Source organism: Cololabis saira, unplaced genomic scaffold (assembly GCF_033807715.1).
Source record: "Cololabis saira isolate AMF1-May2022 unplaced genomic scaffold, fColSai1.1 scf029, whole genome shotgun sequence".
Taxonomy (NCBI): domain Eukaryota; kingdom Metazoa; phylum Chordata; class Actinopteri; order Beloniformes; family Belonidae; genus Cololabis; species Cololabis saira.
In genome coordinates this window covers 543,671-567,883 of record NW_026906193.1, presented here as the reverse complement: position 1 = coordinate 567,883, position 24,213 = coordinate 543,671, and the positions used below count along the sequence as shown (strand labels likewise).

The window sequence follows — 24,213 nt, the reverse complement described above, 5'->3', positions numbered from 1 at the left end:
TATTTTAAAATGGTTGGTTTTACTTTATTAGGTTGAGACATATTTTCATCCTCATTTTGATTAAATGCATTTTCATCAACAGTCAGTGCAGTATGTTCATAGATCATACATCCACTTTCTTGTTTCCAAAAAGCTCTGGATAGATTTCAGTTAATCTCTCACATCTCATGTATGAGAGGATCTCTAAAGTAGCAGAGGATGGTTTCGATCCATCGACCTCTGGGTTATGGGCCCAGCACGCTTCCGCTGCGCCACTCTGCTGTATAACCAGGATGTGACTCCGCCACACAGTGGGGGGAGGGGGGTAGGGGACTTAAAAGCGGGTCCCCTGGTTCGGACGGTGAGCCGGGTCTCTGGGTGGCTCCAGGTGAGCCGGGTTGTTGAGGTTGTTGAGTTGTTGTTGGGGTCTGGTGGTGGAAGCTCCTGAGGTGTGGTGGTGATGCTGCTGGGGTCTGGTGGTGCAGCTAGTGGGGTCTGGTGGTGGAAGCTCCTGGGGTCAGGTGATGGAAGCTCCTGGGGTCAGGTGATGGAAGCTCCTTGGGTCTGGTGATGGAAATTCCTGGGGTCTGGTGGTGGAAGCTCCTGGGGTCTGGTGGTGATGCTGCTGGGGTCTGGTGGTGATGCTGCTGGGGTCTGGTGGTGGAGCTAGTGGTGTCTGGTGGTGGAAGCTCCTGAGGTGTGGTGGTGATGCTGCTGTCGTCTGGTGGTGGAGCTAGTGGTGTCTGGTGGTGGAAGCTCCTGGGGTCAAAGTCCAGAGTGCTAACCATTACACCATGGAACCCTGTTCAGCTTTTATTCTGTTTTTATTGTGGTCCTGAAACCAGAACATGAGTAAAAAACAATATGCGCTTGAGCATCTGACAGAGTGCTGTCCATGGTGCTAGGAGCGTCTGGGTGTTTATGGTACCAGGGCCCTGGTCCTCCAGGCCCAAGGGCTGGCTCTTTCACTCCAGTGGCCGGTCGGTGGGGGGCTTAAAAGCGGGTCCCCGGGTTCGGACGGTGAGCCGGGTCTTTGGGTGGCTCCAGGTGAGCCGGGTTTTTGAGGTTGTTGAGTTGTTGTTAGGGTTTGGTGGTGGAAGCTCCTGAGGTGTGGTGGTGATGCTGCTGGGGTCTGGTGGTGCAGCTAGGGGGGTCTGGTGGTGGAAGCTCCTGGGGTCTGGTGATGGAAGCTCCTGGGGTGTGGTGGTGGAAGCTCCTGGGTTCTGGTGGTGATGCTGCTGGGGTCTGGTGCTGATGCTGCTGGGGTCTGGTGGTGGAAGCTCCTGGGGTCTGGTGGTGGAAGCTCCTGGGGTCTGGTGGTGGAAGCTCCTGGGGTCTGGTGGTGGAAGCTCCTGGGGTCTGGTGCTGATGCTGCTGGGGTCCGGTGGTGGAGCTAGTGGGGTCTGGTGGTGGAGCTAGTAGGGTTTGGTGGTGGATGGGGTCTGGTGGTGATGCTGCTGGGGTCTTGTGGTGGAGCTAGTGGGGTCTTGTGGTGGATGGGGTCTGGTGGTAATGCTGCTGGGGTCTGGTGGTGGAGCTAGTAGGGTCTGGTGGTGGATGGGGTCTGGTGGTAATGCTGCTGGGGTCTGGTGGTGGAGCTAGTGGGGTCTGGTGGTGATGCTGCTGGGGTCTGGTGGAAGCTCCTGGGGTCTGGTGGTGGAAGCTCCTGAGGTCTGGTGGTGGAAGCTCCTGGGGTCTGGTGGTGGAAGCTCCTGGGGTCTGGTGGTGATGCTGCTGGGGTCTGGTGGAAGCTCCTGAGGTCTGGTGGTGGAAGCTCCTGGGGTCTGGTGGTGGAAGCTCCTGAGGTCTGGTGGTGGAAGCTCCTGGGGTCTGGTGGTGGAAGCTCCTGGGGTCTGGTGGTGATGCTGCTGGGGTATGGTGGTGGAGCTAGTGGGGTCTGGTGTTGGAAGCTCCTGGGGTCTGGTGGTGGAGCTAGTGGGGTCTGGTGTTAATGCTGCTGGGGTTTGGTGGTGGAGCTAGTGACTTACATGTTTTGAAAAAGGCGGGCATGACGAAAAGATCCTGTAAAAGATCTCTGTAATATGTTTCTTTTTTTTCCTGTAAAGTTGGACATTTGAAAGATTAGGTAAATGGGGAATGACTGGCTTTTAATCAGTTGTGGAACTGCAACGAAATTCATTTCTGCATAAGACCCAATGCGAGAAAGAGATGGTCGACCTTCCTGTGCCGAGCACCAAGAAGAGGATTAGAGGGGTTTTCCAAGTCCAAATAATATTATTGCAGTAATACATGTTTGCCCCCAGTTTCGAACAGGGGACCTTTCGCGTGTTAGGCAAACTTGATAACCACTACACTACAGAAACTTGCATGCTTTGAAAATGGCGGGCGTAACGAAAAAAAAATCCTATCTTCAAATCATTCATGTTAGAAATAAATGTGTGATTTCATATAAGTTGTCCTGGTGCGGTAAAATTAAAAATCATCCATCAGTATTACCATGCTGGGTAGAAAATACAAAATGTACCACAAGTGAAGCCAACTGATTACTTTTGAAAGACAGTACTGGATATGATTAATAACTGCAAATTAGGCAGTCGTCTTGCACATTCAAACATTACTCGTTGTTGGCAGGATTCGAACCTGCGCGGGGAATCCCCAATGGATTTCTAGTCCATCGCCTTAACCACTCGGCCACAACAACCTGTCAGCTGTGTGTATGTGTGTGTGTGTGTGTGTGTGTGTGTGTGTGTGTGTGTGTGTGACTCTTCAGAAATAGACAATTTAGAGTCTTTATTTTAAAATGGTTGGTTTTACTTTATTTTAAAATGGTTGGTTTTACTTTATTAGGTTGAGACATATTTTCATCCTCATTTTGATTAAATGCATTTTCATCAACAGTCAGTGCAGTATGTTCATAGATCATACATCCACTTTCTTGTTTCCAAAAAGCTCTGGATAGATTTCAGTTAATCTCTCACATCTCATGTATGAGAGGATCTCTTAAGTAGCAGAGGATGGTTTCGATCCATCGACCTCTGGGTTATGGGCCCAGCACGCTTCCGCTGCGCCACTCTGCTGTATAACCAGGATGTGACTCCGCCACACAGTGGGGGGGAGGGGGGTAGGGGACTTAAAAGCGGGTCCCCTGGTTCGGACGGTGAGCCGGGTCTCTGGGTGGCTCCAGGTGAGCCGGGTTGTTGAGGTTGTTGAGTTGTTGTTGGGGTCTGGTGGTGGAAGCTCCTGAGGTGTGGTGGTGATGCTGCTGGGGTCTGGTGGTGCAGCTAGTGGGGTCTGGTGGTGGAAGCTCCTGGGGTCTGGTGATGGAAGCTCCTGGGGTCAGGTGATGGAAGCTCCTTGGGTCTGGTGATGGAAATTCCTGGGGTCTGGTGGTGGAAGCTCCTGGGGTCTGGTGGTGATGCTGCTGGGGTCTGGTGGTGATGCTGCTGGGGTCTGGTGGTGGAGCTAGTGGTGTCTGGTGGTGGAAGCTCCTGAGGTGTGGTGGTGATGCTGCTGTCGTCTGGTGGTGGAGCTAGTGGTGTCTGGTGGTGGAAGCTCCTGGGGTCAAAGTCCAGAGTGCTAACCATTACACCATGGAACCCTGTTCAGCTTTTATTGTGTTTTTATTGTGGTCCTGAAACCAGAACATGAGTAAAAAACAATATGCGCTTGAGCATCTGACAGAGTGCTGTCCATGGTGCTAGGAGCGTCTGGGTGTTTATGGTACCAGGGCCCTGGTCCTCCAGGCCCAAGGGCTGGCTCTTTCACTCCAGTGGCCGGTCGGTGGGGGGCTTAAAAGCGGGTCCCCGGGTTCGGACGGTGAGCCGGGTCTTTGGGTGGCTCCAGGTGAGCCAGGTTTTTGAGGTTGTTGAGTTGTTGTTAGGGTTTGGTGGTGGAAGCTCCTGAGGTGTGGTGGTGATGCTGCTGGGGTCTGGTGGTGCAGCTAGAGGGGTCTGGTGGTGGAAGCTCCTGGGGTCTGGTGATGGAAGCTCCTGGGGTGTGGTGGTGGAAGCTCCTGGGTTCTGGTGGTGATGCTGCTGGGGTCTGGTGCTGATGCTGCTGGGGTCTGGTGGTGGAAGCTCCTGGGGTCTGGTGGTGGAAGCTCCTGAGGTCTGGTGGTGGAAGCTCCTGGGGTCTGGTGGTGGAAGCTCCTGGGGTCTGGTGGTGGAAGCTCCTGGGGTCTGGTGGTGGAAGCTCCTGGGGTCTGGTGCTGATGCTGCTGGGGTCCGGTGGTGGAGCTAGTGGGGTCTGGTGTTGGAAGCTCCTGGGGTCTGGTGGTGGAGCTAGTAGGGTCTGGTGGTGGATGGGGTCTGGTGGTGATGCTGCTGGGGTCTGGTGGTGGAGCTAGTGGGGTCTTGTGGTGGATGGGGTCTGGTGGTAATGCTGCTGGGGTCTGGTGGTGGAGCTAGTAGGGTCTGGTGGTGGATGGGGTCTGGTGGTAATGCTGCTGGGGTCTGGTGGTGGAGCTAGTGGGGTCTGGTGGTGATGCTGCTGGGGTCTGGTGGAAGCTCCTGGGGTCTAGTGGCGGAAGCTCCTGAGGTCTGGTGGTGGAAGCTCCTGGGGTCTGGTGGTGGAAGCTCCTGGGGTCTGGTGGTGATGCTGCTGGGGTATGGTGGTGGAGCTAGTGGGGTCTGGTGTTGGAAGCTCCTGGGGTCTGGTGGTGGAGCTAGTGGGGTCTGGTGTTAATGCTGCTGGGGTTTGGTGGTGGAGCTAGTGACTTACATGTTTTGAAAAAGGCGGGCATGACGAAAAGATCCTGTAAAAAATCTCTGTAATATGTTTCTTTTTTTCCTGTAAAGTTGGACATTTGAAAGATTAGGTAAATGGGGAATGACTGGCTTTTAATCAGTTGTGGAACTGCAACGAAATTCATTTCTGCATAAGACCCAATGCGAGAAAGAGATGGTCGACCTTCCTGTGCCGAGCACCAAGAAGAGGATTAGAGGGGTTTTCCAAGTCCAAATAATATTATTGCAGTAATACATGTTTCCGCCCAGTTTCGAACAGGGGACCTTTCACGTGTTAGGCGAACGTGATAACCACTACACTACGAAAACTTGCATGCTTTGAAAATGGCGGGCGTAGCGAAAAAAAAATCCTATCTTCAAATCATTCATGTTAGAAATAAATGTGTGATTTCATATAAGTTGTCCTGGTGCGGTAAAATTAAAAATCATCCATCGGTATTATCATGCTGGGTAGAAAATACAAAATGTACCACAAGGGAAGCCAACTGATTACTTTTGAAAGACAGTACTGGATATGATTAATAACTGCAAATTAGGCAGTCGTCTTGTTTCAGGTACAAAATGACTGTTTCTCGCTGAGAAAATGCCAAAAAGCGGATTTCTGTCATAACATTGATTTACCTTCTGATTTTTCAAGGCAAGCTATTGAAAACGTCAGAAAATTGGAGAAAGGAGTCTATGTAGTTGATTTGAGGGACTCATTTCATTATTGGACTCACCAAACCACTTACAGTGTTTCAGGTACAAAATGACCGTTTCTCGCTGAGAAAATGCCAAAAAGCGGATTTCTGTAATAACATTGATTTACCTTCTGATTTTTCAAGGCAAGCTATTGAAAACGTCAGAAAATTGGAGAAAGGAGTCTATGTAGTTGATTTGAGAGACTCATTTCATTATTGGACTCACCAAACCACTTACAGTGTTCCAGGTACAAAATGACCGTTTCTCGCTGAGAAAATGCCAAAAAGCGGATTTCTGTAATAACATTGTTTTACCTTCAAATTTTTTAAGGCAAGCTATTGAAAACGTCAGAAAATTGGAGAAAGGAGTCTATGTAGTTGATTTGAGGGACTCATTTCATTATTGGACTCACCAAACCACTTACAGTGTTTCAGGTACAAAATGACTGTTTCTCGCTGAGAAAATGCCAAAAAGCGGATTTCTGTCATAACATTGATTTACCTTCTGATTTTTTAAGGCAAGCTATTGAAAACGTTAGAAAATTGCAGAAAGGTGTCTATGTAGTTGATTTGAGAGAATCATTTCATTATTGGACTCACCAAACCACTTACAGTGTTTCAGGTACAAAATGACTGTTTCTCGCTGAGAAAATGCCAAAAAGCGGATTTCTGTCATAACATTGATTTACCTTCTGATTTTTTAAGGCAAGCTATTGAAAACTTCAGAAACTTGGAGAAAGGAGTCTATGTAGTTGATTTGAGGGACTCATTTCATTATTGGACTCACCAAACCACTTACAGTGTTTCAGGTACAAAATGACTGTTTCTCGCTGAGAAAATGCCAAAAAGCGGATTTCTGTCATAACATTGATTTACCTTCTGATTTTTTAAGGCAAGCTATTGAAAACGTTAGAAAATTGCAGAAAGGTGTCTATGTAGTTGATTTGAGAGACTCATTTCATTATTGGACTCACCAAACCACTTACAGTGTTTCAGGTACAAAATGACTGTTTCTCGCTGAGAAAATGCCAAAAAGCGGATTTCTGTCATAACATTGATTTACCTTCTGATTTTTCAAGGCAAGCTATTGAAAACGTCAGAAAATTGGAGAAAGGAGTCTATGTAGTTGATTTGAGAGACTCATTTCATTATTGGACTCACCAAACCACTTACAGTGTTTCAGGTACAAAATGACCGTTTCTCGCTGAGAAAATGCCAAAAAGCGGATTTCTGTCATAACATTGATTTACCTTCTGAATTTTCAAGGCAAGCTATTGAAAACGTCAGAAAATTGGAGAAAGGAGTCTATGTAGTTGATTTGAGAGACTCATTTCATTATATGACTCACCAAACCACTTACAGTGTTTCAGGTACAAAATGACTGTTTCTCGCTGAGAAAATGCCAAAAAGCGGATTTCTGTAATAACATTGTTTCAAGTGTCTGAGAGAGCTTAGCAAGGGGCCTCGCATTGACCATTACTTCCTTAGAGGTAGGGCAAATCAGTCGAGTGAAGCCCAGTGGCAGGATATTCACCACAGTCCACAGGGTATCAGAACCCCAGACAAAGCTCAATCAAGCACAGATCCATTTATGAACATCAGCCCAGAGCCTATCCAGCCACAGACAGCAGTAGAGCGGAGGCTGACTGGACGAAAACCTCAAATCTTGTGGCCTAAATCCTGTCAGAAAAAGGAGTGGGAAACCACAGACACAGACCTCGTCCACCTTTTAGAAGGTCTGAAAGGGGGTGTGGAGAAAAAACTGGACAAGATCGGAGAGACCATTTATAGCTATGGAGCAGAGAGATTTGGTGTGAAACGTGAGAACTTGCAGACACAGGCTGCTGAGATGAGCAGAACCATCTGCTCATCTCAAGTCCAGGAGACAACAAGAGATTCAGAGACTCGTGAAAGAAAGGAGGTGCCTGAGGAAACAATGGAAGAAGGCCACGGAAGTGGAAAGGAAAGGCCTTGGGGCACTACAGGGCGACATCAAGCAGCGTCTGTCAGCACTGCGAAGAGCAGAATGCCTGAGAAGGCAACATAAGAAGAGAGAGCGAACGAGGACTGCCTTCTACAGAGATCCCTATAAATTTGTTAAGGACCTCTTTGTCAGGGAGAAATCTGGGACCCTCAAAGTACCCATAAGAGAACTGGAAGAACATCTTCGGAAGACCTACTCCGACAAACAGAGGCATGTGCCAGCCAGCATTCCGGAGGATATGCCACCCATCCAACCACCTGAGCACCAGATGGAAACAAGGCCCCCCACATGGAGCGAAGTTGAGAGCACAGTAAAACGGGCAAGAACAGCTTCAGCCCCGGGGCCAAACGGCATTCCATACAGGGTGTATAAGAACACGCCAGGCGTCTTGAAATACCTCTGGAAGCTTATGAAAGTGGCATGGGAAAAAGGAATGATACCAAAGGCATGGCGACGGGCAGGAGGGATCCTGATTCCCAAAGAGAAGAATTCCTCAACCATTGAGCAGTTTCGCCAGATCAGCCTTCTCAATGTGGAAGGAAAGATTTTCTTCAGTGTCGTGGCCCGTAGGCTCTCAGCATTCCTGCTGGCCAACAACTTTGTTGACACCTCAGTGCAAAAGGCAGGGATAATTGGGTTCTCAGGTTGCTTGGAACACACAAATGTCATCTGGCACCAAGTACAGACGGCCAAGAAGGAGAAGAAAGACCTGCATGTGGTGTTTTTAGATCTTGCCAATGCCTTCGGGTCAGTGCCTCATGAGATCTTGTGGACAGCGTTCAACTTCTTTCAAGTGCCAGAGGGCATCACAAGTCTAGTCAAAGCCTACTTCCAGGATCTCCAATTCTGTGTTACAGCACAGGATAGTACAACTGCCTGGCAGCACCTTGAGATAGGCATTATGGCGGGCTGCACCATCTCGCCACTGGTGTTTACAATGGCAATGGAGCTACTTATTCGTGCATCACGATGGGTGGTTGGAGGAGAACGATTGAGAGCGGGCTCCGTCATCCCCCAATCAGGGCGTACATGGACGACATGACGACAATAACAACAACGGTCGCATGTACCAAACGTCTGCTGGAGAAACTCCGGGGAAACATGAAATGGGCACGAATGGAGATTAAACCGAGCAAATCCCGTAGCATCTCCATTGTCAAAGGTAAGCTCACCAATGCAAGGTTCTATGTGGACGACCAGCCAATCCCAACAAGTTCTGGAGAAGCCTATCAAAAGCCTTGGCCGATGGTATAGCGCAGAACTTAAAGACTCTGAGCAGGTGGAACAACTCAGGCAGGATACAATCAGCGGCCTCAAGCAGATTAACAACACTGCTCTCCCTGGAAAATTGAAGCTATGGTGCTTTAAGTTTGGGCTGCTACCTCGCCTCATGTGGCCAATTTCCATCTATGAGGTCACCTTATCTCATGTCAATCGGCTTGAGAGACTGGTGAATGCCCAAGTGAGGAAGTGGCTTGGACTGCCGATATGCCTTTCCAGCATAGGCCTGTATGGCAATGGAGCGCTCTCCCTTCCAATCTCAAGCCTGGTGGAGGAGTACAAATGTGCCAAAACAAGGGTGGAAATGACTCTTACAGAATCCCGGGACCCATGCGTCAGAGATGCGGCTCCAAACCTGGCAACAGGGAGGAAATGGAAACCATCTGCAGCAGTAGCAGTGGCAAAGACCACCCTCAGACACCGGGATATAGTGGGACGAGTCCAACATGGCAGAGGGGGTCTTGGCCTGGAAGCAACAACACCCGCTTGGCAAAAGGCTACTCCGTCTGAACGGCGACACATGGTGGTTGAGGAGGTGCGCAACCAGGAGGAGGCAGCCAGGTGTGCCAAGGCAGTCTCCCAAGCCCAGCAAGGACGCTGGATGAGGTGGGAGGGTGTGGAGAGGAGGAAAATCACGTGGAATGAGATGTGGAGCATGGAGGCTAATAGGCTCAGCTTCATCATCAGAGCCACTTATGATGTCCTGCCCTCTCCAACCAACCTACATCTCTGGTATGGAGAGGACCCAGCCTGCCTGCAGTGTGCAGCCCCAGCAACCCTCAAACACATCCTGGTGGGTTGCAAGACCAGCCTGACTCAAGGAAGATACACCTGGCGCCATAACCAAGTGTTGAAGGGCTTGGCTGCCGAACTTGAGGACAAGAGGGTCACCATCAACGCCATGCCTTTCAAAACCCAGACCACCCTCCCACGGAAGACAACATTCGTCCGACAAGGGGAGAAACGGAGAACCAAGCCATCACCTCCAAACTCAGGCCCACTGGACACAGCCCGGGATTGGGAAATGCGGGTAGACCTCAGCCAGAGGCTCACTTTCCCGCCAGAAATCGCAGCAACCAACCTGCACCCAGATTTGGTCCTCTGGTCCAAGTCCTGCCGGCGTGTCTTCATTGTGGAGCTGACTGTCCCGTGGGAGGATAACATCGACGAAGCATTCGAAAGAAAAAGGCTGCGTTATGCTAACCTAGCAGCTGATGCTGAGGCATGGGGATGGAACGTAAAGGTGTGGCCAGTGGAGGTTGGCTGCCGAGGCTTTGTAGCCAGGCTCCTGAAGGAAGTTGGGATCAGAGGACAGGCCCAGCGGAAGGCAATAAAAGAACTTGCCAAAGCAGCCGAACGGAGCAGTCACTGGCTGTGGCTGAAACGGAGGGATGCAACATGGGCTGTTTGATGACCACGGGGTGCCACCATATGACACACAGCCAGGTCTGATCAGCCTGTGGCAGGCCAACCTTGGAAGAGGGTGTATTGTGTTAAGAGGCTGAAACACCTGATGAAGACAAGGCACACAACTGATGACGTGTAGATTTGGTGGTGCCCCGCGATCCTGTCCAAACTCCACCCAACAGTCATGTCCGATAGGAGTTATCGTGCTGATATATTTTAGGGATATTAACAGCTAGTCCTATTAAGAATCCTACCTTCTGATTTTTTAAGGCAAGCTATTGAAAACGTCAGAAAATTGGAGAAAGGAGTCTATGTAGTTGATTTGAGCGACTCATTTCATTATTGGACTCACCAAACCACTTACAGTGTTTCAGGTACAAAATGACTGTTTCTCGCTGAGAAACTGCCAAAAAGCGGATTTCTGTCATAGCATTGATTTACCTTCTGATTTTTTAAGGCAAGCTATGGAAAACGTCAGAAAATTGGAGAAAGGTGTCTAAGTAGTTGATTTGAGAGACTCATTTCATTATTGGACTCACCAAACCACTTACAGTGTTTCAGGTACAAAATGACTGTTTCTCGCCTAGAAAATGCCAAAAAGCGGATTTCTGTAATAACATTGTTTTACCTTCTGAATTTTTAAGGCAACCTATTGAAAACGTCAGAAAATTGGAGAAAGGAGTCTATGTAGTTGATTTGAGGGACTCATTTCATTATTGGACTCACCAAACCACTTACAGTGTTTCAGGTACAAAATGACTGTTTCTCGCTGAGAAGCTGCCAAAAAGCGGATTTCTGTCATAACATTGATTTACCTTCTGATTTTTTAAGGCAAGCTATTGAAAATGTTAGAAAATTGGAGAAAGGTGTCTTTGTAGTTGATTTGAGAGACTCATTTCATTATTGGACTCACCAAACCACTTACAGTGTTTCAGGTACAAAATGACTGTTTCTCGCTGAGAAAATGCCAAAAAGCGGATTTCTGTCATAACATTGATTTACCTTCTGATTTTTCAAGGCAAGCTATTGAAAATGTTAGAAAATTGGAGAAAGGTGTCTTTGTAGTTGATTTGAGAGACTCATTTCATTATTGGACTCACCAAACCACTTACAGTGTTTCAGGTACAAAATGACTGTTTCTCGCTGAGAAAATGCCAAAAAGCGGATTTCTGTCATAACATTGATGTACCTTCTGATTTTTCAAGGCAAGCTATTGAAAACGTCAGAAAATTGGAGAAAGGAGTCTAAGTAGTTGATTTGAGAGACTCATTTCATTATTGGACTCACCAAACCACTGACAGTGTTTCAGGTACAAAATGACTGTTTCTCGCCTAGAAAATGCCAAAAAGCGGATTTCTGTAATAACATTGTTTTACCTTCTGAATTTTTAAGGCAACCTATTGAAAACGTCAGAAAATTGGAGAAAGGAGTCTATGTAGTTGATTTGAGGGACTCATTTCATTATTGGACTCACCAAACCACTTACAGTGTTTCAGGTACAAAATGACTGTTTCTCGCCTAGAAAATGCCAAAAAGCGGATTTCTGTCATAACATTGATTTACCTTCTGAATTTTTAAGGCAACCTATTGAAAACGTCAGAAAATTGGAGAAAGGAGTCTATGTAGTTGATTTGAGGGACTCATTTCATTATTGGACTCACCAAACCACTTACAGTGTTTCAGGTACAAAATGACTGTTTCTCGCTGAGAAGCTGCCAAAAAGCGGATTTCTGTCATAACATTGATTTACCTTCTGATTTTTTAAGGCAAGCTATTGAAAACCTTAGAAAATTGGAGAAAGGTGTCTATGTAGTTGATTTGAGCGACTCATTTCATTATTGGACTCACCAAACCACTTACAGTGTTTCAGGTACAAAATGACTGTTTCTCGCTGAGAAAATGCCAAAAAGCGGATTTCTGTCATAACATTGATTTACCTTCTGATTTTTTAAGGCAAGCTATTGAAAACGTTAGAAAATTGCAGAAAGGTGTCTACGTAGTTGATTTGAGAGACTCATTTCATTATTGGACTCACCAAACCACTTACAGTGTTTCAGGTACAAAATGACCGTTTCTTGCTGAGAAAATGCCAAAAAGCGGATTTCTGTAATAACATTGTTTTACCTTCTGATTTACGTTTGAAAACGTTTGAAAACGTTAGAAAATTGGAAAAAGGAGTCTATGTAGTTGATTTGAGAGACTCATTTCATTATTGGACTCACCAAACCACTTACAGTGTTTCAGGTACAAAATGACTGTTTCTCGCTGAGAAAATGCCAAAAAGCGTATTTCTGTCATAACATTGATTTACCTTCTGATTTTTCAAGGCAAGCTATTGAAAACGTCAGAAAATTGGAGAAAGGAGTCTAAGTAGTTGATTTGAGAGACTCATTTCATTATTGGACTCACCAAACCACTTACAGTGTTTCAGGTACAAAATGACTGTTTCTCGCCTAGAAAATGCCAAAAAGCGGATTTCTGTCATAACATTGATTTACCTTCTGATTTTTTAAGGCAAGCTATTGAAAACGTTAGAAAATTGGAGAAAGGTGTCTATGTAGTTGATTTGAGAGACTCATTTCATTATTGGACTCACCAAACCACTTACAGTGTTTCAGGTACAAAATGACTGTTTCTCGCTGAGAAACTGCCAAAAAGCGGATTTCTGTCATAACATTGATTTACCTTCTGATTTTTTAAGGCAAGCTATTGAAAACGTTAGAAAATTGGAGAAAGGTGTCTATGTAGTTGATTTGAGCGACTCATTTCATTATTGGACTCACCAAACCACTTACAGTGTTTCAGGTACAAAATGACTGTTTCTCGCTGAGAAACTGCCAAAAAGCGGATTTCTGTCATAACATTGATTTACCTTCTGATTTTTCAAGGCAAGCTATTGAAAATGTCAGAACATTGGAGAAAGGAGACTATGTAGTTGATTTGAGAGACTCGTTTCATTATTGGACTCACCAAACCACTTACAGTGTTTCAGGTACAAAATGACTGTTTCTCGCTGAGAAAATGCCAAAAAGCGGATTTCTGTCATAACATTGATTTACCTTCTGATTTTTTAAGGCAAGCTATTGAAAACGTTAGAAAATTGGAGAAAGGTGTCTATGTAGTTGATTTGAGAGACTCATTTCATTATTGGACTCACCAAACCACTTACAGTGTTTCAGGTACAAAATGACTGTTTCTCGCTGAGAAAATGCCAAAAAGCGGATTTCTGTCATAACATTGATTTACCTTGTGATTTTTTAAGGCAAGCTATTGAAAACGTCAGAAAATTGGAGAAAGGAGTCTATGTAGTTGATTTGACAGACACATTTCATTATTGGACGCACCAAACCACTTACAGTGTTTCAGGTACAAAATGACTGTTTCTCGCTGAGAAAAGGCCAAAAAGCGGATTTCTGTCATAACATTGATTTACCTTCGGATTTTTCAAGGCAAGCTATTGAAAACGTCAGAAAATTGGAGAAAGGAGTCTATGTAGTTGATTTGAGAGACTCATTTCATTATTGGACTCACCAAACCACTTACAGTGTTTCGGGTACAAAATGACTGTTTCTCGCTGAGAAAATGCCAAAAAGCGGATTTCTGTCATAACATTGATTTACCTTCTGATTTTTTAAGGCAAGCTATTGAAAACGTTAGAAAATTGGAGAAAGGAGTCTATGTAGTTGATTTGAGAGACTCATTTCATTATTGGACTCACCAAACCACTTACAGTGTTTCAGGTACAAAATGACTGTTTCTCGCTGAGAAACTGCCAAAAAGCGGATTTCTGTAATAACATTGATTTACCTTCTGAATATTTAAGGCAAGCTATTGAAAACGTCAGAAAATTGGAGAAAGGAGTCTATGTAGTTGATTTGAGAGACTCATTTCATTATTGGACTCACCAAACCACTTACAGTGTTTCAGGTACAAAATGACTGTTTCTCGCTGAGAAACTGCCAAAAAGCGGATTTCTGTCATAACATTGATTTACCTTCTGATTTTTTAAGGCAAGCTATTGAAAACGTTAGAAAATTGGAGAAAGGTGTCTATGTAGTTGATTTGAGCGACTCATTTCATTATTGGACTCACCAAACCACTTACAGTGTTTCAGGTACAAAATGACTGTTTCTCGCTGAGAAAATGCCAAAAAGCGGATTTCTGTCATAACATTGATTTACCTTCTGATTTTTCAAGGCAAGCTATTGAAAACGTCAGAAAATTGGAGAAAGGAGTCTATGTAGTTGATTTGAGAGACTCATTTCATTATTGGACTCACCAAACCACTTACTTACTTTCAGGTACAAAATGACTGTTTCTCGCTGAGAAAATGCCAAAAAGCGGATTTCTGTCATAACATTGATTTACCTTCTGATTTTTTAAGGCAAGCTATTGAAAACGTCAGAAAATCTGAGAAAAGAGTCTATGTAGTTTGATTTGAGAGACTCATTTCATTATTGGACTCACCAAACCACTTACAGTGTTTCAGGTACAAAATGACTGTTTCTCGCCTAGAAAATGCCAAAAAGCGGATTTCTGTCATAACATTGATTTACCTTCTGATTTTTCAAGGCAAGCTATTGAAAATGTCAGAACATTGGAGAAAGGAGTCTATGTAGTTGATTTGAGAGACTCATTTCATTATTGGACTCACCAAACCACTTACAGTGTTTCAGGTACAAAATGACTGTTTCTCGCTGAGAAAATGCCAAAAAGCGGATTTCTGTCATAACATTGATTTACCTTCTGATTTTTTAAGGCAAGCTATTGAAAATGTTAGAAAATTGGAGAAAGGTGTCTATGTAGTTGATTTGAGAGACTCATTTCATTATTGGACTCACCAAACCACTTACAGTGTTTCAGGTACAAAATGACTGTTTCTCGCTGAGAAAATGCCAAAAAGCGGATTTCTGTCATAACATTGATTTACCTTCTGATTTTTTAAGGCAAGCTATTGAAAACGTTAGAAAATTGGAGAAAGGTGTCTATGTAGTTGATTTGAGCGACTCATTTCATTATTGGACTCACCAAACCACTTACAGTATTTCAGGTACAAAATGACTGTTTCTCGCTGAGAAAATGCCAAAAAGCGGATTTCTGTAATAACATTGTTTTACCTTCTGATTTTTCAAGGCAAGCTATTGAAAATGTTAGAAAATTGGAGAAAGGTGTCTATGTAAGTTGATTTGAGATACTCATTTCATTATTGGACTCACCAAACCACTTACAGTGTTTCAGGTACAAAATGACTGTTTCTCGCTGAGAAAATGCCAAAAAGAGGATTTCTGTCATAACATTGATTTACCTTCTGATTTTTCAAGGCAAGCTATTGAAAACGTCAGAAAATTGGAGAAAAGAGTCTATGTAGTTTGATTTGAGAGACTCATTTCATTATTGGACTCACCAAACCACTTACAGTGTTTCAGGTACAAAATGACTGTTTCTCGCTGAGAAAATGCCAAAAAGCGGATTTCTGTCATAACATTGATTTACCTTCTGATTTTTTAAGGCAAGCTATTGAAAACGTTAGAAAATTGGAGAAAGGTGTCTATGTAGTTGATTTGAGCGACTCATTTCATTATTGGACTCACCAAACCACTTACAGTGTTTCAGGTACAAAATGACTGTTTCTCGCTGAGAAAATGCCAAAAAGCGGATTTCTGTCATAACATTGATTTACCTTTTGATTTTTTAAGGCAAGCTATTGAAAACGTTAGAAAATTGGAGAAAGGTGTCTATGTAGTTGATTTGAGCGACTCATTTCATTATTGGACTCACCAAACCACTTACAGTGTTTCAGGTACAAAATGACTGTTTCTCGCTGAGAAAATGCCAAAAAGCGGATTTCTGTCATAACATTGATTTACCTTCTGATTTTTTAAGGCAAGCTATTGAAAACGTTAGAAAATTGGAGAAAGGTGTCTATGTAGTTGATTTGAGAGATTCATTTCATTATTGGACTCACCAAACCACTTACAGTGTTTCAGGTACAAAATGACTGTTTCTCGCTGAGAAAATGCCAAAAAGCGGATTTCTGTAATAACATTGTTTTACCTTCTGATTTTTCAAGGCAAGCTATTCAAAATGTTAGAAAATTGGAGAAAGGTGTCTATGTAGTTGATTTGAGAGACTCATTTCATTATTGGACTCACCAAACCACTTACAGTGTTTCAGGTACAAAATGACTGTTTCTCGCTGAGAAAATGCCAAAAAGAGGATTTCTGTCATAACATTGATTTACCTTCGGATTTTTCAAGGCAAGCTATTGAAAACGTCAGAAAATTGGAGAAAGGAGTCTATGTAGTTGATTTGAGAGACTCATTTCATTATTGGACTCACCAAACCACTTACAGTGTTTCGGGTACAAAATGACTGTTTCTCGCTGAGAAAATGCCAAAAAGCGGATTTCTGTCATAACATTGATTTACCTTCTGATTTTTTAAGGCAAGCTATTGAAAACGTTAGAAAATTGGAGAAAGGAGTCTATGTAGTTGATTTGAGAGACTCATTTCATTATTGGACTCACCAAACCACTTACAGTGTTTCAGGTACAAAATGACTGTTTCTCGCTGAGAAACTGCCAAAAAGCGGATTTCTGTAATAACATTGATTTACCTTCTGAATATTTAAGGCAAGCTATTGAAAACGTCAGAAAATTGGAGAAAGGAGTCTATGTAGTTGATTTGAGAGACTCATTTCATTATTGGACTCACCAAACCACTTACAGTGTTTCAGGTACAAAATGACTGTTTCTCGCTGAGAAACTGCCAAAAAGCGGATTTCTGTCATAACATTGATTTACCTTCTGATTTTTTAAGGCAAGCTATTGAAAACGTTAGAAAATTGGAGAAAGGTGTCTATGTAGTTGATTTGAGCGACTCATTTCATTATTGGACTCACCAAACCACTTACAGTGTTTCAGGTACAAAATGACTGTTTCTCGCTGAGAAAATGCCAAAAAGCGGATTTCTGTCATAACATTGATTTACCTTCTGATTTTTCAAGGCAAGCTATTGAAAACGTCAGAAAATTGGAGAAAGGAGTCTATGTAGTTGATTTGAGAGACTCATTTCATTATTGGACTCACCAAACCACTTACTTACTTTCAGGTACAAAATGACTGTTTCTCGCTGAGAAAATGCCAAAAAGCGGATTTCTGTCATAACATTGATTTACCTTCTGATTTTTTAAGGCAAGCTATTGAAAACGTCAGAAAATCTGAGAAAAGAGTCTATGTAGTTTGATTTGAGAGACTCATTTCATTATTGGACTCACCAAACCACTTACAGTGTTTCAGGTACAAAATGACTGTTTCTCGCCTAGAAAATGCCAAAAAGCGGATTTCTGTCATAACATTGATTTACCTTCTGATTTTTCAAGGCAAGCTATTGAAAATGTCAGAACATTGGAGAAAGGAGTCTATGTAGTTGATTTGAGAGACTCATTTCATTATTGGACTCACCAAACCACTTACAGTGTTTCAGGTACAAAATGACTGTTTCTCGCTGAGAAAATGCCAAAAAGCGGATTTCTGTCATAACATTGATTTACCTTCTGATTTTTTAAGGCAAGCTATTGAAAATGTTAGAAAATTGGAGAAAGGTGTCTATGTAGTTGATTTGAGAGACTCATTTCATTATTGGACTCACCAAACCACTTACAGTGTTTCAGGTACAAAATGACTGTTTCTCGCTGAGAAAATGCCAAAAAGCGGATTTCTGTCATAACATTGATTTACCTTCTGATTTTTTAAGGCAAGCTATTGAAAACGTTAGAAAATTGGAGAAAGGTGTCTATGTAGTTGATTTGAGCGACTCATTTCATTATTGGACTCACCAAACCACTTACAGTGTTTCAGGTACAAAATGACTGTTTCTCGCTGAGAAAATGCCAAAAAGCGGATTTCTGTAATAACATTGTTTTACCTTCTGATTTTTCAAGGCAAGCTATTGAAAATGTTAGAAAATTGGAGAAAGGTGTCTATGTAAGTTGATTTGAGATACTCATTTCATTATTGGACTCACCAAACCACTTACAGTGTTTCAGGTACAAAATGACTGTTTCTCGCTGAGAAAATGCCAAAAAGAGGATTTCTGTCATAACATTGATTTACCTTCTGATTTTTCAAGGCAAGCTATTGAAAACGTCAGAAAATTGGAGAAAAGAGTCTATGTAGTTTGATTTGAGAGACTCATTTCATTATTGGACTCACCAAACCACTTACAGTGTTTCAGGTACAAAATGACTGTTTCTCGCTGAGAAAATGCCAAAAAGCGGATTTCTGTCATAACATTGATTTACCTTCTGATTTTTTAAGGCAAGCTATTGAAAACGTTAGAAAATTGGAGAAAGGTGTCTATGTAGTTGATTTGAGCGACTCATTTCATTATTGGACTCACCAAACCACTTACAGTGTTTCAGGTACAAAATGACTGTTTCTCGCTGAGAAAATGCCAAAAAGCGGATTTCTGTCATAACATTGATTTACCTTTTGATTTTTTAAGGCAAGCTATTGAAAACGTTAGAAAATTGGAGAAAGGTGTCTATGTAGTTGATTTGAGCGACTCATTTCATTATTGGACTCACCAAACCACTTACAGTGTTTCAGGTACAAAATGACTGTTTCTCGCTGAGAAAATGCCAAAAAGCGGATTTCTGTCATAACATTGATTTACCTTCTGATTTTTTAAGGCAAGCTATTGAAAACGTTAGAAAATTGGAGAAAGGTGTCTATGTAGTTGATTTGAGAGATTCATTTCATTATTGGACTCACCAAACCACTTACAGTGTTTCAGGTACAAAATGACTGTTTCTCGCTGAGAAAATGCCAAAAAGCGGATTTCTGTAATAACATTGTTTTACCTTCTGATTTTTCAAGGCAAGCTATTGAAAATGTTAGAAAATTGGAGAAAGGTGTCTATGTAGTTGATTTGAGAGACTCATTTCATTATTGGACTCACCAAACCACTTACAGTGTTTCAGGTACAAAATGACTGTTTCTCGCTGAGAAAATGCCAAAAAGAGGATTTCTGTCATAACATTGATTTACCTTCTGATTTTTCAAGGCAAGCTATTGAAAACGTCAGAAAATTGGAGAAAAGAGTCTATGTAGTTTGATTTGAGAGACTCATTTCATTATTGGACTCACCAAACCACTTACAGTGTTTCAGGTACAAAATGACTGTTTCTAGCCTAGAAAATGCCAAAAAGCGGATTTCTGTCATAACATTGATTTACCTTCTGATTTTTTAAGGCAAGCTATTGAAAACGTTAGAAAATTGGAGAAAGGAGTCTATGTAGTTGATTTGAGAGACTCATTTCATTATTGGACTCACCAAACCACTTACAGTGTTTCAGGTACAAAATGACTGTTTCTCGCTGAGAAAATGCCAAAAAGCGGATTTCTGTCATAACATTGATTTACCTTCTGATTTTTTAAGGCAAGCTATTGAAAACGTTAGAAAATTGGAGAAAGGTGTCTATGTAGTTGATTTGAGCGACTCATTTCATTATTGGACTCACCAAACCACTTACAGTGTTTCAGGTATAAAATGACTGTTTCTCGCTGAGAAAATGCCAAAAAGCGGATTTCTGTCATAACATTGATTTACCTTCTGATTTTTTAAGGCAAGCTATTGAAAACGTTAGAAAATTGGAGAAAGGTGTCTATGTAGTTGATTTGAGCGACTCATTTCATTATTGGACTCACCAAACCACTTACAGTGTTTCAGGTACAAAATGACTTTTTCTCGCTGAGAAAATGCCAAAAAGCGGATTTCTGTCATAACATTGATTTACCTTCTGATTTTTCAAGGCAAGCTATTGAAAACGTCAGAAAATTGGAGAAAAGAGTCTATGTAGTTTGATTTGAGAGACTCATTTCATTATTGGACTCACCAAACCACTTACAGTGTTTCAGGTACAAAATGACTGTTTCTAGCCTAGAAAATGCCAAAAAGCGGATTTCTGTCATAACATTGATTTACCTTCTGATTTTTTAAGGCAAGCTATTGAAAACGTTAGAAAATTGGAGAAAGGAGTCTATGTAGTTGATTTGAGAGACTCATTTCATTATTGGACTCACCAAACCACTTACAGTGTTTCAGGTACAAAATGACTGTTTCTCGCTGAGAAAATGCCAAAAAGCAGATTTCTGTCATAACATTGATTTACCTTCTGATTTTTTAAGGCAAGCTATTGAAAACGTTAGAAAATTGGAGAAAGGTGTCTATGTAGTTGATTTGAGCGACTCATTTCATTATTGGACTCACCAAACCACTTACAGTGTTTCAGGTATAAAATGACTGTTTCTCGCTGAGAAAATGCCAAAAAGCGGATTTCTGTCATAACATTGATTTACCTTCTGATTTTTTAAGGCAAGCTATTGAAAACGTTAGAAAATTGGAGAAAGGTGTCTATGTAGTTGATTTGAGCGACTCATTTCATTATTGGACTCACCAAACCACTTACAGTGTTTCAGGTACAAAATGACTGTTTCTCGCCTAGAAAATGCCAAAAAGCGGATTTCTGTCATAACATTGATTTACCTTCTGATTTTTTAAGGCAAGCTATTGAAAACGTTAGAAAATTGGAGAAAGGTGTCTATGTAGTTGATTTGAGAGACTCATTTCATTATTGGACTCACCAAACCACTTACAGTGTTTCAGGTACAAAATGACTGTTTCTCGCTGAGAAAATGCCAAAAAGCGGATTTCTGTCATAACATTGATTTACCTTCTGATTTTTTAAGGCAAGCTATTGAAAACGTTAGAAAATTGGAGAAAGGTGTCTATGTAGTTGATTTGAGAGATTCATTTCATTATTGGACTCACCAAACCACTTACAGTGTTTCAGGTACAAAATGACTGTTTCTCGCTGAGAAAATGCCAAAAAGCGGATTTCTGTAATAACATTGTTTTACCTTCTGATTTTTTAAGGCAAGCTATTGAAAATGTTAGAAAATTGGAGAAAGGTGTCTATGTAGTTGATTTGAGAGACTCATTTCATTATTGGACTCACCAAACCACTTACAGTGTTTCAGGTACAAAATGACTGTTTCTCGCTGAGAAAATGCCAAAAAGCGGATTTCTGTCATAACATTGATTTACCTTCTGATTTTTTAAGGCAAGCTATTGAAAACGTTAGAAAATTGGAGAAAGGTGTCTATGTAGTTGATTTGAGCGACTCATTTCATTATTGGACTCACCAAACCACTTACAGTGTTTCAGGTACAAAATGACTGTTTCTCGCTGAGAAAATGCCAAAAAGCGGATTTCTGTCATAACATTGATTTACCTTCTGATTTTTTAAGGCAAGCTATTGAAAACGTTAGAAAATTGGAGAAAGGTGTCTATGTAGTTGATTTGAGCGACTCATTTCATTATTGGACTCACCAAACCACTTACAGTGTTTCAGGTACAAAATGACTGTTTCTCGCTGAGAAAATGCCAAAAAGCGGATTTCTGTCATAACATTGATTTACCTTCTGATTTTTTAAGGCAAGCTATTGAAAACGTTAGAAAATTGGAGAAAGGTGTCTATGTAGTTGATTTGAGCGATTCATTTCATTATTGGACTCACCAAACCACTTACAGTGTTTCAGGTACAAAATGACTGTTTCTCGCTGAGAAAATGCCAAAAAGCGGATTTCTGTAATAACATTGTTTTACCTTCTGATTTTTCAAGGCAAGCTATTGAAAATGTTAGAAAATTGGAGAAAGGTGTCTATGTAGTTGATTTGAGAGACTCATTTCATTATTGGACTCACCAAACCACTTACAGTGTTTCAGGTACAAAATGACTGTTTCTCGCTGAGAAAATGCCAAAAAGCGGATTTCTGTCATAACATTGATTTACCTTCTGATTTTTCAAGGCAAGCTATTGAAAACGTCAGAAAATTGGAGAAAGGAGTCTAAGTAGTTGATTTGAGAGACTCATTTCATTATTGGACTCACCAAACCACTTACAGTGTTTCAGGTACAAAATGACTGTTTCTCGCCTAGAAAATGCCAAAAAGCGGATTTCTGTCATAACATTGATTTACCTTCTGATTTTTTAAGGCAAGCTATTGAAAACGTTAGAAAATTGGAGAAAGGTGTCTATGTAGTTGATTTGAGAGACTCATTTCATTATTGGACTCACCAAACCACTTACAGTGTTTCAGGTACAAAATGACTGTTTCTCGCTGAGAAAATGCCAAAAAGCGGATTTCTGTCATAACATTGATTTACCTTCTGATTTTTCAAGGCAAGCTATTGAAAACGTCAGAAAATTGGAGAAAGGAGTCTAAGTAGTTGATTTGAGAGACTCATTTCATTATTGGACTCACCAAACCACTTACAGTGTTCCAGTTACAAAATGACTGTTTCTCGCCTAGAAAATGCCAAAAAGCGGATTTCTGTAATAACATTGTTTTACCTTCTGAATTTTTAAGGCAACCTATTGAAAACGTCAGAAAATTGGAGAAAGGAGTCTATGTAGTTGATTTGAGGGACTCATTTCATTATTGGACTAACCAAACCACTTACAGTGTTTCAGGTACAAAATGACTGTTTCTCGCTGAGAAACTGCCAAAAAGCGGATTTCTGTCATAACATTGATTTACCTTCTGATTTTTCAAGGCAAGCTATTGAAAATGTCAGAACATTGGAGAAAGGAGACTATGTAGTTGATTTGAGAGACTCGTTTCATTATTGGACTCACCAAACCACTTACAGTGTTTCAGGTACAAAATGACTGTTTCTCGCTGAGAAAATGCCAAAAAGCGGATTTCTGTCATAACATTGATTTACCTTCTGATTTTTTAAGGCAAGCTATTGAAAACGTTAGAAAATTGGAGAAAGGTGTCTATGTAGTTGATTTGAGAGACTCATTTCATTATTGGACTCACCAAACCACTTACAGTGTTTCAGGTACAAAATGACTGTTTCTCGCTGAGAAAATGCCAAAAAGCGGATTTCTGTCATAACATTGATTTACCTTGTGATTTTTTAAGGCAAGCTATTGAAAACGTCAGAAAATTGGAGAAAGGAGTCTATGTAGTTGATTTGACAGACACATTTCATTATTGGACGCACCAAACCACTTACAGTGTTTCAGGTACAAAATGACTGTTTCTCGCTGAGAAAAGGCCAAAAAGCGGATTTCTGTCATAACATTGATTTACCTTCGGATTTTTCAAGGCAAGCTATTGAAAACGTCAGAAAATTGGAGAAAGGAGTCTATGTAGTTGATTTGAGAGACTCATTTCATTATTGGACTCACCAAACCACTTACAGTGTTTCGGGTACAAAATGACTGTTTCTCGCTGAGAAAATGCCAAAAAGCGGATTTCTGTCATAACATTGATTTACCTTCTGATTTTTTAAGGCAAGCTATTGAAAACGTTCGAAAATTGGAGAAAGGAGTCTATGTAGTTGATTTGAGAGACTCATTTCATTATTGGACTCACCAAACCACTTACAGTGTTTCAGGTTCAAAATGACTGTTTCTCGCTGAGAAACTGCCAAAAAGCGGATTTCTGTAATAACATTGTTTCAAGTGTCTGAGAGAGCTTAGCAAGGGGCCTCTCATTGACCATTACTTCCTTAGAGGTAGGGCAAATCAGTCGAGTGAAGCCCAGTGGCAGGATATTCACCACAGTCCACAGGGTATCAGAACCCCAGACGAAGCTCAATCAAGCACAGATCCATTTATGAACATCAGCCCAGAGCCCATCCAGCCACAGACAGCAGTAGAGCGGAGGCTGACTGGACGAAAACCTCAAATCTTGTGGCCTAAATCCTGTCAGAAAAAGGAGTGGGAAACCACAGACACAGACCTCGTCCACCTTTTAAAACGTCTGAAAGGGGGTGTGGAGAAAAAACTGGACAAGATCGGAGAGACCATTTATAGCTATGGAGCAGAGAGATTTGGTGTGAAACGTGAGAACTTGCAGACACAGAAGGAACCATCTGCTCATCTCAAGTCCAGGAGACAACAAGAGATTCAGAGACTCGTGAAAGAAAGGAAGTGCCTGAGGAAACAATGGAAGAAGGCCACGGAAGTGGAAAGGAAAGGCCTTGGGGCACTACAGGGCGACATCAAGCAGCGTCTGGCAGCACTACGAAGAGCAGAATGCCTGAGAAGGCAACATAAGAAGAGAGAGCGAACGAGGACTGCCTTCTACAGAGATCCC

The 24,213-nt window shown here is 42.1% G+C and overlaps 3 non-coding genes across 3 annotated transcripts; all 3 read right to left on the bottom strand.

Moving 5' to 3' along the window:
• Nucleotides 1–189: 189 nt before the first annotated feature.
• On the bottom strand, nt 190–261 carry trnam-cau (transfer RNA methionine (anticodon CAU)). The gene has a single exon. It is a non-coding gene; the product is annotated as a tRNA-Met (tRNA).
• A 2,298-nt stretch (nt 262–2,559) lies between these two features.
• Nucleotides 2,560–2,641, bottom strand: trnas-aga (transfer RNA serine (anticodon AGA)). The gene has a single exon. It is a non-coding gene; the product is annotated as a tRNA-Ser (tRNA).
• A 304-nt stretch (nt 2,642–2,945) lies between these two features.
• Nucleotides 2,946–3,017, bottom strand: trnam-cau (transfer RNA methionine (anticodon CAU)). Its single transcript has one exon. It is a non-coding gene; the product is annotated as a tRNA-Met (tRNA).
• Nucleotides 3,018–24,213: the final 21,196 nt, after the last annotated feature.